Source organism: Acanthopagrus latus, chromosome 18 (genome assembly GCF_904848185.1).
Source record: "Acanthopagrus latus isolate v.2019 chromosome 18, fAcaLat1.1, whole genome shotgun sequence".
Classification (NCBI taxonomy): Eukaryota; Metazoa; Chordata; class Actinopteri; order Spariformes; family Sparidae; genus Acanthopagrus; species Acanthopagrus latus.
The window spans coordinates 20,054,256-20,067,829 of NC_051056.1; positions in this window are offsets into that span (position 1 = coordinate 20,054,256).

A 13,574-nucleotide genomic window follows, 5' to 3' on the forward strand; every position below is an offset into this window, starting at 1 on the left:
GAGGACCCACGATCTGCCTCCAGATATGCATAAAAGTAGACAATCTTGCTTATTGGCTGATTAGAGTTCTAATTTTATGCAAATACTAATAAGGTTTTTTACAAAGATGAACTCTGCAAAACATCACATAAGGGGAGAGAAAAAAATCTGACAGATAAGAGGTGAAGTACAGAAAAAAGCAGCAAGGGAAACAAGAAAGAAAAGCAGCAGCAGATTTAAGCTGCTGAGTGATTGCTGCATCAGCTTTGCGAGAACAGACATCCCGAATCAAAAGGGAAGCCTTCACTGTCGTGCAGTTGTTGTGTTACCGCAGTTATGGATGTGTTTGTCTGAACTTGGTTGTTGGTCTCAGCTTTTTCTTTTTCAGTTCCTGTCTCACTGGTTTCTAGCTGACAGACTTTTCTGTTTCCATCCCATCAGCACTGAGCGGGATATGGCCGTACAGAGCCCCACATTATGGGCTGTTAATGGCCCACCTGTTCCTATACTGCAGCTTTTGTGGGTGCGTTAGTGTGTGAGTATATATCGTTATTAATAACTCAGAGGCAAGGAGTAGTGGAAACCAGTAATGGGAGCGACATATCACACACCTGTCCCGCCAGTGCTGAATCTGCTTTTCACCGCACATCCATTTCTTCCTCATGTTCTCCTTTAGTTTTCGTGCTAGATGTGTTGTTCATGGTCATGTGAATGCGGGAATAAACAGTGTGGTTGATGTGGAGGGCTTTACTCAAATGTAAATGGTTAATCAGTTGGTGCTATTGGTATGGGGTTGGGGGTAGGGGTGGGGGTGGCGAGTAATAAATAAGATGGTAATTGAATCCATACATTTGCATTGATTAACTGTGTGGCACTAATGAAAGTTTCAGAATGGACAGATGAATTGATGTACCGTCGGTAAGTTTATAGAGTGGAGGAGAAAACGTCCATACGGAACTTGATTTGAGAAAGAGGAGAAAGTTCTTTGAGGCTACAGTTTGTCAATTTGAGTGATCGCCTCGCTTCAATAATAATTGAATGATGATGATTAATTATTCTACATGCGTAATTATTAAAAGAAGAAGTGAGTCGCTTTAAACTACAGATGTCAGCTCATTGGACTGATTACATTTATGCCTTCCTGAGATCCGAACACAGTGTGAGCCGGACTCTCTCCAGATGTGTTCAGGCAGATCCGATCATATTCTGTTCACAACGCACTTACAGCTTGCATTGTTCCTGATCCAGATAACGTGTCCGAATATACTGTAAATGGCAGCGTAAGACCAGGTGTAAATGGGCATCTATTTTGTCTGGATCTTTCTGGATGGATGGATGGATGGATGGATGGATGGATGGATGGTTAGATAGAATGAAGATCTTCTCTCTCTCTTGACACGTTGCAATTTTCCCTTTTATCGTTCTGTCGTCAAGTTATTTTTCCAAAGCCCTTTTGCCCTACCAGCTCATTAAAGCAAGTCTACAGTCCTCTGCTCTGTCTTGGTTCTGACTTTTTGGCCACAGTGAGCAAATGTCAGAGAGAACGAATGTTCAAAGCTTGTCTGTGTGTGTGTGTGTGTGTGTGTGTGTGTGTGTGTGTGTGTGTGTGTGTGTGTGTGTGTGTGTGTGTGTGTGTGTGTGTGTGTGTGTGTGTGTGTCTTTGTCTTTGTGCTAATTCATGTCTGTCTGAGGGTTTAAGAAATAAAGAAACATCTTTCTCAGGTCAGAGATGTCACCTCATTAATGAAAAACATTCAGTAATAAAGTGAAAGATTTGGCTGGATTTACATTCGGCGATGTGATGTTTGAGAACATTTTTTTTTGCCTTGCTTACAGTTTTGATCAAACTGAAATGATGACTCATATGGTGGTCTCAGTTTGCCTGGTAATTAGAAGTCGGAATGTCTCAACTGAAAGAGCTGTCCTTTATTTTTTTGACAAAACCTTGAATAACAGTTACTTGATTGTGGAAGAAAGTTATTCACCATGTGAGATTGCGAGACCACACTGACTACATTTACTGTACTGTAAAATCTAAATTAATAAAGATCCCAAACCAGTCATTGTCCATTGGGAGCTATTGCATTGCGCAGTACTCCACATGATGTATGCATCCTCCTGCATGGATGCTTTTTAGGGTGATGGATTGCACTTATTAAAGTGATTCATTTCATCTTTTTATATCAGCTCTCCCTCCCCAGAAAGGCTCTCTCAATGATTTCTCTGCAGCTGGAATTATCCTAAAATACACACATTTACACCTCATCATTTGAAATGACCTTTTCCTCATCGGTGTCTGATTGATCAATGTATCCTTACTCTGCTGATTCTAAGATACTAGAAATGGTTTGTGTCGCTGCACATTGTCTACACTGAGGCAGAAGAGTTGACATTCGAGGTAGAGAAAACCTCTAAAGTCCTCTCTCACTCCATTGACTTGTTTAATCCAACACACACATAAGCACATATAATTGTCAACCCTCCTAAGGAAGAAAGCGTGGTCATTAATACAAAGAAGGACAGAGAAAGATTAGGCTTCTTGTTAGGTCTGCAAATTGGACAACAGAAAAATCAATTCGAGCACAAACCGAGGCTAATATACATTTCCCCATGAAAGGAGATCTCACCATGTGTGTGTTTGTATATATATGCATGTGTCTTCCAGTGAGTGTGGAGGTCTCTGTCGCCTCGGATGAAGATAATATGGAGACGAGGAAGTCAGAAGCTACAGTTGAAGACAAGGATGAAAGGAAGAAATATTACTCAAGAAACCATGAACGAACCACAAACACACACACACACACACACACACACACACACACACACACACACACACACACACACACACACACATTAAACTAAGCTAGAACACCCATGGATCCATAAAGTGATCAATTACTTAATCTGTACTGACTGACAGCCTTGATTGGAACCTTGATGAAATCAATAAATGCTTGAGAAAGTAGGGGGAGGCACACACACATACAAGTTGAAGGACAGGTAAAGGTTACAGTCCCATCCAACCAACATTAGGTTTATAGTTGTTATAAATCAGGTTAATTGACAAAAATTGGCATCAACACATTAGCAAACCAAAAACAACAACTATCGGAGATACTATACAGAACATTTCTGCATCAAAATGTCTAAAAATGACAATATGGTCACTTAACAACAACTCCCATGACCCCACGCTGTTTGCGTCTTTTGCTTTGTTTTGATTGAGAGACCCCTTGTGGCAGAAATGAAATACTTTGAGTTAAAACAGAATTTTGATTTTTGAAAATGAATACACTCAGTTTCAAGCCCAGTCTCCTAAATACGCGAAAAAGTAGTATTCAGTTATGTATCGTATGTCTTCAGAAGAGTTAACATCAGACGCTTTGATGGCCATCTGTACTTACAGAATTCTGGCTATACAGAAAAACATGGACATATGCTTTAAGCCTTATATAGCCTGCATTTAAACAGCAATAAAACAAAACAAAAAACACACAAATGCAATGATCCACTTTGATTTGTTCTAGTTGACATTTCGTCTAGACCGTCCAGCTTTTCATGCCTCAGTGGTGAGTGTGGTGCGCCAATAGACCGGGACATCTGCACAAGCTGCCTGGGCAGAGTGTGACATTGACAAGTTGTGTGACTTGAAGGAAGAGTATCTTAACTTTCATGCAAGTCCAAAAAACTGCCATGCCAAGCTGACTGTAGTGAAGGAAACAATGATTTTTGTGTTTCTAGCGACAAGCATGTGTGATCTGCTGCCAGTCTGGTTTGAAAAATCTTTTATGACTGCTGTCACATCTTCCATTTCTTGAGCAGAGGGAGCTTGACACTTTCCTGTGGCATCCACTTCAGTACTTGTTGCACCATTGCTTTCTCTTTCACAGGGATGTCGGCTTCGCCTTCACATTTTGCATTTGTAGTAACTGCTGTCGAGCCAAAGCGTGGGGCTGTTGCTGGAGTGTTTGGCTTTTGAACCTTGTGTCCGCATCATTTTTTAAATTTCCAGGTGGAGCACCTGTGACTGCAGGGTTGAAATGTGCAGTAAGAGAAAGAAATGCTGGACATGACCAAACACTCACTGATCTCTCCATGTTAGGTGAGCTAATATGCTGTTAATGAGTTTATTTGCTTGGCATGTTTCCCAACTGATATTTTGACTGCTGATATTCTGTCAGACACGTTTTTCGAATGTTTCTTTTTACCGTTTCATAGAGAGCACTAAACCTAACATGCTACTTGACCTAGTCTTAGCAGTTGATCCCTTCTGATCCCAGCATCCGTCCAGCTCTCTCATAGATGACCACATCCACAGAGAAAAGCAGCAGAATTTCCACTTTAAGGTGAAAGAAAAAGAGGACAGGATGACACATGCTTGGCTTATACCGCATTGCCTTATTCTGTGTCCCATTTCTTCCCATCACTGTCACCTTCAGCCCTCCCCTTTCTGATTGTGTGTTCATGTGAAACGTTGTGGTCTGCAGATACTGTCTGATAGATTAGTGGTGATTCAGCTAGAAGAGGAAGCAGCCCTCAGATATAGGTTGCCATAAAAGAGCTGACTGGCTCACACCAGCCTGCTGGAATTAGACCCATAAAACCAAAGACTGTTAGGTCCCTCACAGGTGCTCCAGATAGAGTGCCCCAGAAACACACAATGCTCCATGTGCGCTATAGTAATGTGAGGTCACAGCTATTTACCCCACATTAAATTTAACCAAGCACCAAGGTAAAAGAAGAAAGAAAGAAAGGAAAAGACCTCACTCTGACTTCAAAATCTATACTCCTACACTTAATTTGTTCTCCTTCCCTCAGTTCTCATCATCTGTTATCTCAGGCATTAGATAACACCAAAGGGACTCCAATGACCCTAGGAAAATGCTCCATCCTAGCCCAAAGGACAAACTCTCCTATGACTGGCTGTGGGGGGTTTTGTTTCACCTTCCGGAAGTAAGACGTGGATCTGCTTTATTGTTCTGAAGCTTTTGGCAAACACCCTATTTCAGCCTTTAAAGGGCATTCTGGATTTATTGGCTTTTAGGAGGCACAACACAGCTATCAGCAACTTTGTAGCTACAAAGCAAAGGCCTTCCATCCCTTCATGAAAGCATAGGGATTTAAGCCTGCGTCAATCAATATTTTGCATATCAATATTCAGTCAGATCATGTAGAAAAGCTCATTCAAAGCGCTGAAATCACAGATGGCAAACATAAAGCTCTGCACCTTTTGAGTTAGCCTTACCTTGAGTTTATTTGACAAAATTAATGTCACCCAAAGTGTCTCTGCACACTTTAAGGGTTAAGAAAAGAAAATGACATCACATGTAAAATCCACGCACAGATATAAATGGTCCCAAAACTACAGGTGGTAATGGTTCAAGTTTAAAACATAAAGTTCAAGTAGCAACAGAATAAAATTGACTTTTCCAGCCAGTGAAATTCGAAAAGGCCAGAGTGTAAAGCAAAAAGCTGTGTTTTCGACCTGGATTAAAAAATCTCAAGGGAGATTCCCTCACCGCAGGGAGGTCCTGGGTTTGAATCTCGGCTTGTGCAGAACCTTTCTGTGTTAACGCATTCCTAAATGATGGATGAGATTGACTGATCAGTGTAGCAGCACCACATGTACCATTCCCTCTTTGTCCAGTCAGCTTGGTTATGTTTAGGCAAGAAAACTATGTGATTTGGGTTAAAATAACCACACTACTTATGTAATTTCCCTCACAAATGTACCTGTGTTACCTGAGTAACTGTTATGTAAATAGCATTACTTCACCACGTTAATAAGTTCAAACTCACTGTTGACTTTTGGTTCTGGATACAAACAGCAGTTCCATGGATGAAAGTTCTGTGCCCCTCTTCCCCTATTCAAACTGTTTAATCTTTATTGTACTTCTGTCATCTTCCTCCTTTCCAGCCTTAATAATTACTACAGCCACTAGGTGTTGCCACCTAATACGCAGCATAAATATGGGTCCCAATAAGCTGCTTTGCTTTTTGACCCATGTGGCTGTTTGCCTGATGAAGACAGGCTCTTCTGTGTGGAGTTCGCATTTTCAGCTCGTACTTCTGTAGGTTTCTTCTGGGTGCTCTAGTTTCCACTACCCTTAAAACATGTATATTAGGTTAATTACGCCCAGTGCTCCTCTAGGGATGGGTTAAATGCACAGAATGAGTCTCACTATGTTGTATGGTTGTATATGAAGAATATATATGATGATTTTCCTTTAAGGGTCTCACCCAAAAACATTTTCTGTCGGAACTGAGGAGCAGTTAAATAACCAGCACCAATTGAACATACAGGACGTGATAGAGTATGTAGAGTAGTAATACTGGAGATGCATGTAGGAGTGGATCTATTTAAAGCCTTTTAAGTCAGAAGGAGGATTTTGACACCAGCGTTCTTTAGTATTGAAGCCAATCCACAGACGTCATGACAGATGTTGTATGATCAAACTAGACTGGGTGTTATGAAAAGCAGTGAACTTGAGCATTTGAATTGGATAGAATGGGGTGTATTTTGGCAAAGTTATCTAGCTGAAAGAAGACGGTTCATGCAATTGACTTGATTTATGACTCAAAGGCAAAAAAGGGGATCATTGAACCATTTTTGAGCTTTGCTTTGGTTTATGATATTTGAGTCTAACACCTTTTACTAGCGAGAGGCAGATGGAGGAGTTTTGAGGTGACCAAAACAGAGCTAAACTGAAAAGTGAATATTTCATTTTTTGGACAGAAAACACAACTCCAGACAAAAGCCAATGTTGTTTTATGTCTGCTGAATGTGAGATCAGACAAATAACCTCTACTAACTAATTGTATAAGCTGAGGATAAGGTGGCATCTGCTTGTTTGATGCTTTTCTGCTCCCTGGTCGTCGCGAGTCAATTATTGTAGCTTAAGTATTTAAAATATGTCTCAGCACATAGAGAGGGAGAACAACACTGTCATACCTCTCTTCTAAATGTTACCCCCCAGATGGTAAATGGAGAACCTGCCGGTTCTATATCTGAACACTGAGTGTGACAACTCTTACACACCAAATCTCTCTGCTTTAGACAGTCATACTGTATGTTTTGGCCTTTAAAAGGAGGCAGCAATGGTAAAAAAAAAAAATACTGTACATCTTTTTCCTGAAGCCTGAACTTGTATAGCAGCGGTGAATTTCTGATTCTGCCAGGGACTCGTGGGTGCTTTGCAGTCATGTTGAATCAGTGCTTGAAGCTTTTTGTACAATCTCCGGATTCAGTTGTCGGAAACCCTCCACAGTGATTCAGTCGGGGTCACAGAGGAGCTTGATAACATTTCCAGAGGCTGTGCTGTAAATGCAGATTTGTTTTGGTTGCAGCTCTGTGAGCAACAAGCCGTTTCTGAGGGTTTCACTTTGGAGGTTTCGAGAGGCATTGTGAATAATCAATAACATCAACAGTGTCCACTTAGGCAGGCAGCCTGCAAGTCAAAAGATGGACACTTCTTGATTGACATGTCAAATGGGTTTCTCACCTCCTCCTTTACCAGTGTCCATGACTTACTTGTCGACTTACCACACAGTTTTGTGGTTCTCTGTTGTTGTGCTACAAAAATGAACCAAACAAAACCTCAACTAAAATGTGGAAATACCAAAGCAACGCTGAATCTCTCTCTCTCTCTCTCTCTCTCTCGCTCTCTCTCTCTCTGCAGCTCCAGGTTGATGACTTTTTCTCATCCATCTGGAAAGCCTCAGGGGGAGTAGTTCTTCTTCTCCTCTCCTGTCATAACAGCAGTCATTGTATCAGGGTGACAGCCATTCTATCGTTGTGACAAGCGTCGCGGGCAACAATGTAATGAGACATGAAGGGAGAGCAGGAATCTGTGGCACGAATGTTTGTAATGCAAACAATATCAATCACAGTCAGCTTCTCACTTCTGTCTGTGTTACACTGTGTGGGGGGGTTGTATGTCTGTTACACAGATGCTCTGCAGGGGAATGTCTCCAAGGGATAAATCCCAGGATGACTCTTTAGACACAGAGCTGAGAGGAATGAACAGTGGAACAAATGAAGCAGAACAGATTTAACCATCCCCTAGCTGGTCAGACGGTCTTTGTGTAAATTCCAACTGTGTGCAAAGGGATTGCTTTGCAATAATTTCCTCAGCTGCAGTGAAAGTCACTGGAAGTGCATGTGTTGTGACAAAAATACAATAAAGCTACACACTGAATTCACCCGATGCAGCTTTAGGGTAAGTGTGTTGTGTGGTTTTATAGGCACCATCATGCTTGCTGAACTCCACACTAGCTTTAAAGGGTTATATCAGTGGTTATGCTCTTTGGTAACGGGCCAGGAAATATAAAAACAGTGATGAAATGAAACTCAGCCTGAGCCTCAGAGAAAAAAAAAAAAAGTACAGCAACAAATCACAGCTGCCACATTCGCAGCCTGAGAGTACAGGAGTCATAACACACACGTTCACAACCTGTGATTGTGAAACTCAATTTCCAGACTGATGAAAATAAGACGTCGTCTGCCCTGGAGTCCATGTAAACTTTGATATCCCAGTGGTGGAATACAAACTGACATACTGCAATTCACTCTGCTGTTATACTGGATGTGATTAATTAATGAGAGTAAAGTTACACATCCTGAAGAAGCTATTGCAGTTCAGCACTGATGCTGCAAAAGTCTGAGGATCAAGAAGCTTTTTATTTTACTACAGCAGCTCTGTTTATCCATTCACTGGCCCATAGAGGTGTGAATCTTCAATGGCCTCATGATTCAGATGAATTAATTTGTTAATTATTCAGATGCTCTCATGATTCTCAATGCATCTTGACATGCATCCTCAGTTTTCTGTATTACAGGCCACTTACATATAAATAATAAATATATATACACACACTTAAATAATTGTTGCACTGTTGTAAGAAAAGCATTGGGTGAGATGGTGGTCAGATGGTAGGTACTGAAGCACAAATGACTGGTCTCTGCTGTGAGCCTCAGCTACCTTTTTTCCTCTGTGTCTCTCTTTTAACCATGGGAAGTGGGCAAGAGGACAGCACAAAGTGATCCTGAGGGAATGGGAAAGGATTGGAGTGATGAAACATGGCTCTGAGTGGTGACCAGAAAAAAGAAACACTGCACAAGTGGCTGAAAAGAGGCTTCTGTACGGCAACAACTTGTCGAAAAAGGGTGAGGAGCTGTGCAATCAAGAGGGACTTTGAGGGAACTGAGTTGCTGTTGCTTCTCACTGAGGTGAGCTGGTTGATGTGACTCAGGCACCTGAGAGCATCCAGGTAGAAGATGACCTTACCTGGTTCACGATAGACTAAATTTCCCAGATTGCCTCAGTGCAACAGGGATTTTATAACCACCTACACAGACTGATTTTGATTTAATTGATAATATCTCTTAGGTGTGGGTCAAATTACATGGCCTTTTTTTGTAATTGTGAAAGTAATCACAAAAAAATAGGATTTTAAAAACATGTAATCTCATCTGATTACCTTTGGATTACTTTAAAATGTTCTACATATATAAAAGAATTGACGCAACTACAAAAGTTAGGGTTCTACAAATATCTTTTTTTGTTGTTGTTTTTAATCCGTTAAAGCATCATTTTGTAGAAATTGGCATTTTTTGCAATTAGACACCTCCCACAGTTTCTGAGTACAACACCACTTGAAGTAAACATATATGTGTTACAAGACACTGTATCATCTTTTTTGGTTATCCATATATTCCATGTTTTTCAGTGCACAAGTGTGATAGTAGCTGCAGAGCGTGATCGATGAATCATATGTTTTATCCAATTTGTTTCTTCACAGAATGTCTCACGTCACATATGTTGGCGTAAATGTTGGTCAGTAAATAACTTTATATTGGAATTTTATCATACCCAGTTTAAGCTTGACCAGGTTGGCCTTCTATATAGCTTTCACTTATATATGACTGATCAAAACATTCATTTACATTTTGAGTTGCCATTATGCAAATTTAAGTTTCTCTCTAATTACAGTCTGGTGAGTAATACTGAACTTATTCTGCTCTTCTATTTTGCATTCACTCATATCATAATCATTATTTGCACTACACTGTAAACAAACTCAAATATTCTACTGCATATGGGGTATTTATTACTTTATATATAGCTGTTAGTTACTTTAAAATCAAACTGTATGAATATAATTAACCTCATTGCAGGTGCGGGAAACACGATCCACTTTTTACTTTACTTACTTTTAGTTCCTCTGCATGTTTACGCACATATACACTCATGTTGTTGCATTGATCTACATGTAAATATACCCCACAGCTGCATTAATTAAAGGAGAGATGCTAAATGAGCCTGTAGCCGCAGTCAGGAATGTGCCTTCCAAAGGAAATCCATGTCTACAAGCATCAGGCTTGGATGGCACTCTGGCAAAGCGATGCGGGGAGTTGGGAAAAATTAAAGATCCGCATCAATTTTGAGTTTCAATGCGCTTCAAGTATTGATCAGCTGTAACTGCTCACGGTCGAGGGGGAAGTCGCAGAGGGAAACACAAGTCAATGTCATGTGTTATCAAGAGGACTGATCCGATCTGATTCACATCGCTCACATTGCTCAAACCACTAAGCAAACAATACTGAGTGTAAAAAGACAACACAGCCATTTAATAATGCTAAGACTATATCCGTTTCTGGTCTGGACAGATGACAAATGACACAAGTGATTTAAAGTTATTGAGAATACAGCAATTAATCAATCAGAAAAAACAATCTAGCAAACAAGGCAGACTGCCTTTTGGTTGTGAAAGATCTTTAAATTTCACCGCCACTTTAAACACAAACATTTGGAGATGTGTCCAGTATCAACGCTTTTTTGAGGAGTGGCACTTAACACAAGAGAAACCAGAGAAGACATTTTTCCACTGCCTCATGCAATGACGGGTGATGAAATTCATTGTGAAAAGATGTGTCACACAAACACAGCAAGGAAGCAGTGATGAACTGACGGCTGTGAGTTCCCTGTGGATACAGTGGAAGTGAAGGAACAACACTCATTTCCTGGTGTCGCGCTTGTGCCTGCTGTGGTGACGCGTCGGCTATATTTTAAGCTAGACAAGCCGACACAAATATGGCAATGAAATGATACTTAAAGTGATGCAGTTCATGACAGCCCTGAATTCTAATTTTCTTAGTCCTTAATTATTTGAATTACCATCATTTTACTGTTGATTGGGATGCTGTTCTCGTTCTTTTTCATCAGCAGCGGTCGTTGTTTCTTTTTTCCATCACCTGCGTGCACAAGTTTAAATGCAGGTTAATTTATGCAAGTGTTTAATCAGCTCAGACTGGATCTTTCCTGTATTAAGTGTAAGCTCACTACAATGGCACACACCCGTAGCATCTGCCTGTGTGTTTGAATTCAGGCCAACCTCTCACGAAACTCAGCACTCATCAGAGACTGTGGGTGTCTTCATTCGTTTCCCCCTCTCCGCTCTGTAACGTTACGCTCTTGAAGTGAACTACATTTCCCCTTAGTAAATTACAAAACATACACACCCAACATGGTGGTCACCTTCATGGAGCATTGCTGCAGTCAGGTTGATAAACAGGAGTGAAGATATATCCACCTTTTAATCCCAAAAATGTAAACGTAATCTCCTTTTCTCCTCTCACTGTATCTGATGTGACTCTGGTTGCTTCTTCCTCCAGGAGGTCTGGCTCTGCACCCAACTCCAGCTGGAAAACACCTACCTTTATTTCAATATCAAGACCCTAAACGGCAGAAATGACATAGTGTGCACCTTCCGCAAGGGCACCCCAGTTTTACAAATGGGGGCAAGCTCTTTCTTTCCACCAACTCCTGAATACTGCCTGAATAAATGTTGGCAAAGGAGGTTTCTGGCCCCACTTCCCGTCCACAGTATCGTGTTTCTGTCACCCCAAATATACAGGAAATTGTTGAGAGAGTCTGCAAAAATGTTAACTACTAACAGTGACTGGGCTGGATTTCACTATTCTGACCCAAATGTATTCAACTGGGATTTAACGGGCAACCTTCTACTCACACCACTGCCCTAATACTGTATTCTCGAAATGCACTAGGACTCCCCATGATGAGCTGCACGGTGTGGCTGCGGAGAAGGACAACTGGGCTGTCCTTCTCGGACTGATACCACAGCAGGTACGTTATCTGTGTATGTAAGATTTACCAAGGAATATGTCACATCTCTGTGGAGCCTTAGGTTAATTTGGCTCCCTCGTCCCCACTCTCCACCTCTTCAGTGTCTCTTGTCAGGATGTCTGCATGGAAACAATGGCAGAAACGCCTGCCGCTGCCAATCAAACAGCCCCACTTTGATCCTCAAGAGGTGGAAAAGTTGTTGTGCGTCTTTACGCTCATTGTTTGCCTCACCTCAAAGACTGCTTACCTGTCGCCTGTCCCCCTCCTCCTCTTCCTCCTCTCCTACTTACGCCTGTTTCCCTCCTTTTCCTCTGCGGTGCTGACAAGGAGTTCTGCTGTTTACTGCCTAAGTGCTGTCAAGGAAAGCTTGTGAGGAACACTTTCTGCATCTGCACATCTAACTTCGTGTTCTAATGTTCTCTTTCTAGGCATCGCATGCCTAGTTGCCTGCTTGTGTGGCACCCACCAGCCTCAAAGATCTGTCTGCTCTCTGTATGTATAAAAGAGACAGAGCGCCTGTCTCAGCTGAGTCCCCCGACGAGGATTAGATATTGTCATCTTTTATCAGCAGTCATTTCTTTGCCAAGCTCTGACAGTCTCTCAGGGGCTGCCATTTGCTATGACGTCTTTCTCTAGTGTGTGTGTGTGTGTGTGTGTGTGTGTGTGTGTGTGTGTGTGTGTGTGTGTGTGTGTGTGTGTGTGTGTGTGTGTGTGTGTGTGAGAGAGAGAGAGAGAGAGAGAAGCCCCGTGTGGATTTTGCATATTTTTCCACCCAGTCCCTGCGTTTTACAGTGATTATATCCAAAAGCAGATTTTGACACATCTTGAAGAGAAAACCTTTTCCTCAAGTGGTTTCACACTTAAAAGCTTAAGGACTTAACAGCATATATTTATTTTATATTGGTGGCAGCCCAGTCCGTCTGCGCTTTGCAACAGGGTTACGCCGAGAGTAACACAGCATGACAGGTGTTTAAAGGAGTTTATTAATTGCCGCCTCGAGAAGATGCACAACAGAGATATATGCATTTTAATGTACACTAATTCACCTTGTGCATATCTTTTTCCAATTAGAATCGTATAGCTATCAATTCTCGCGCTAACTGACACGGACGTGTGAGGGGAATTAACGTTTTTTCTTTGCTCAGGCTGTAACATAAAGGATCAAATTAGATCAGCTGATGCTGAACAGCAGGTAGAAGAGGTCTGCCGCAGAGATAATCTAATTCCCCATTGGCGTCGCTGGGAGTGTGAACAGTCAGAGAGGGGATGAAGAGAGAAGAGGAAACATTAATCTTTAAGTGTTTAAGGGTCTGTCACCAATAAATAACCCCACAGGGAAAGAAAGTAAACAAGCTTATCACCTGCTTTTTGGAATCAGCAGGGCGTGTCCATTAATTGTTGTTGCCTGTGTCACCTGCATGGCTATTGGACAAACACGGTGAAGGTGAC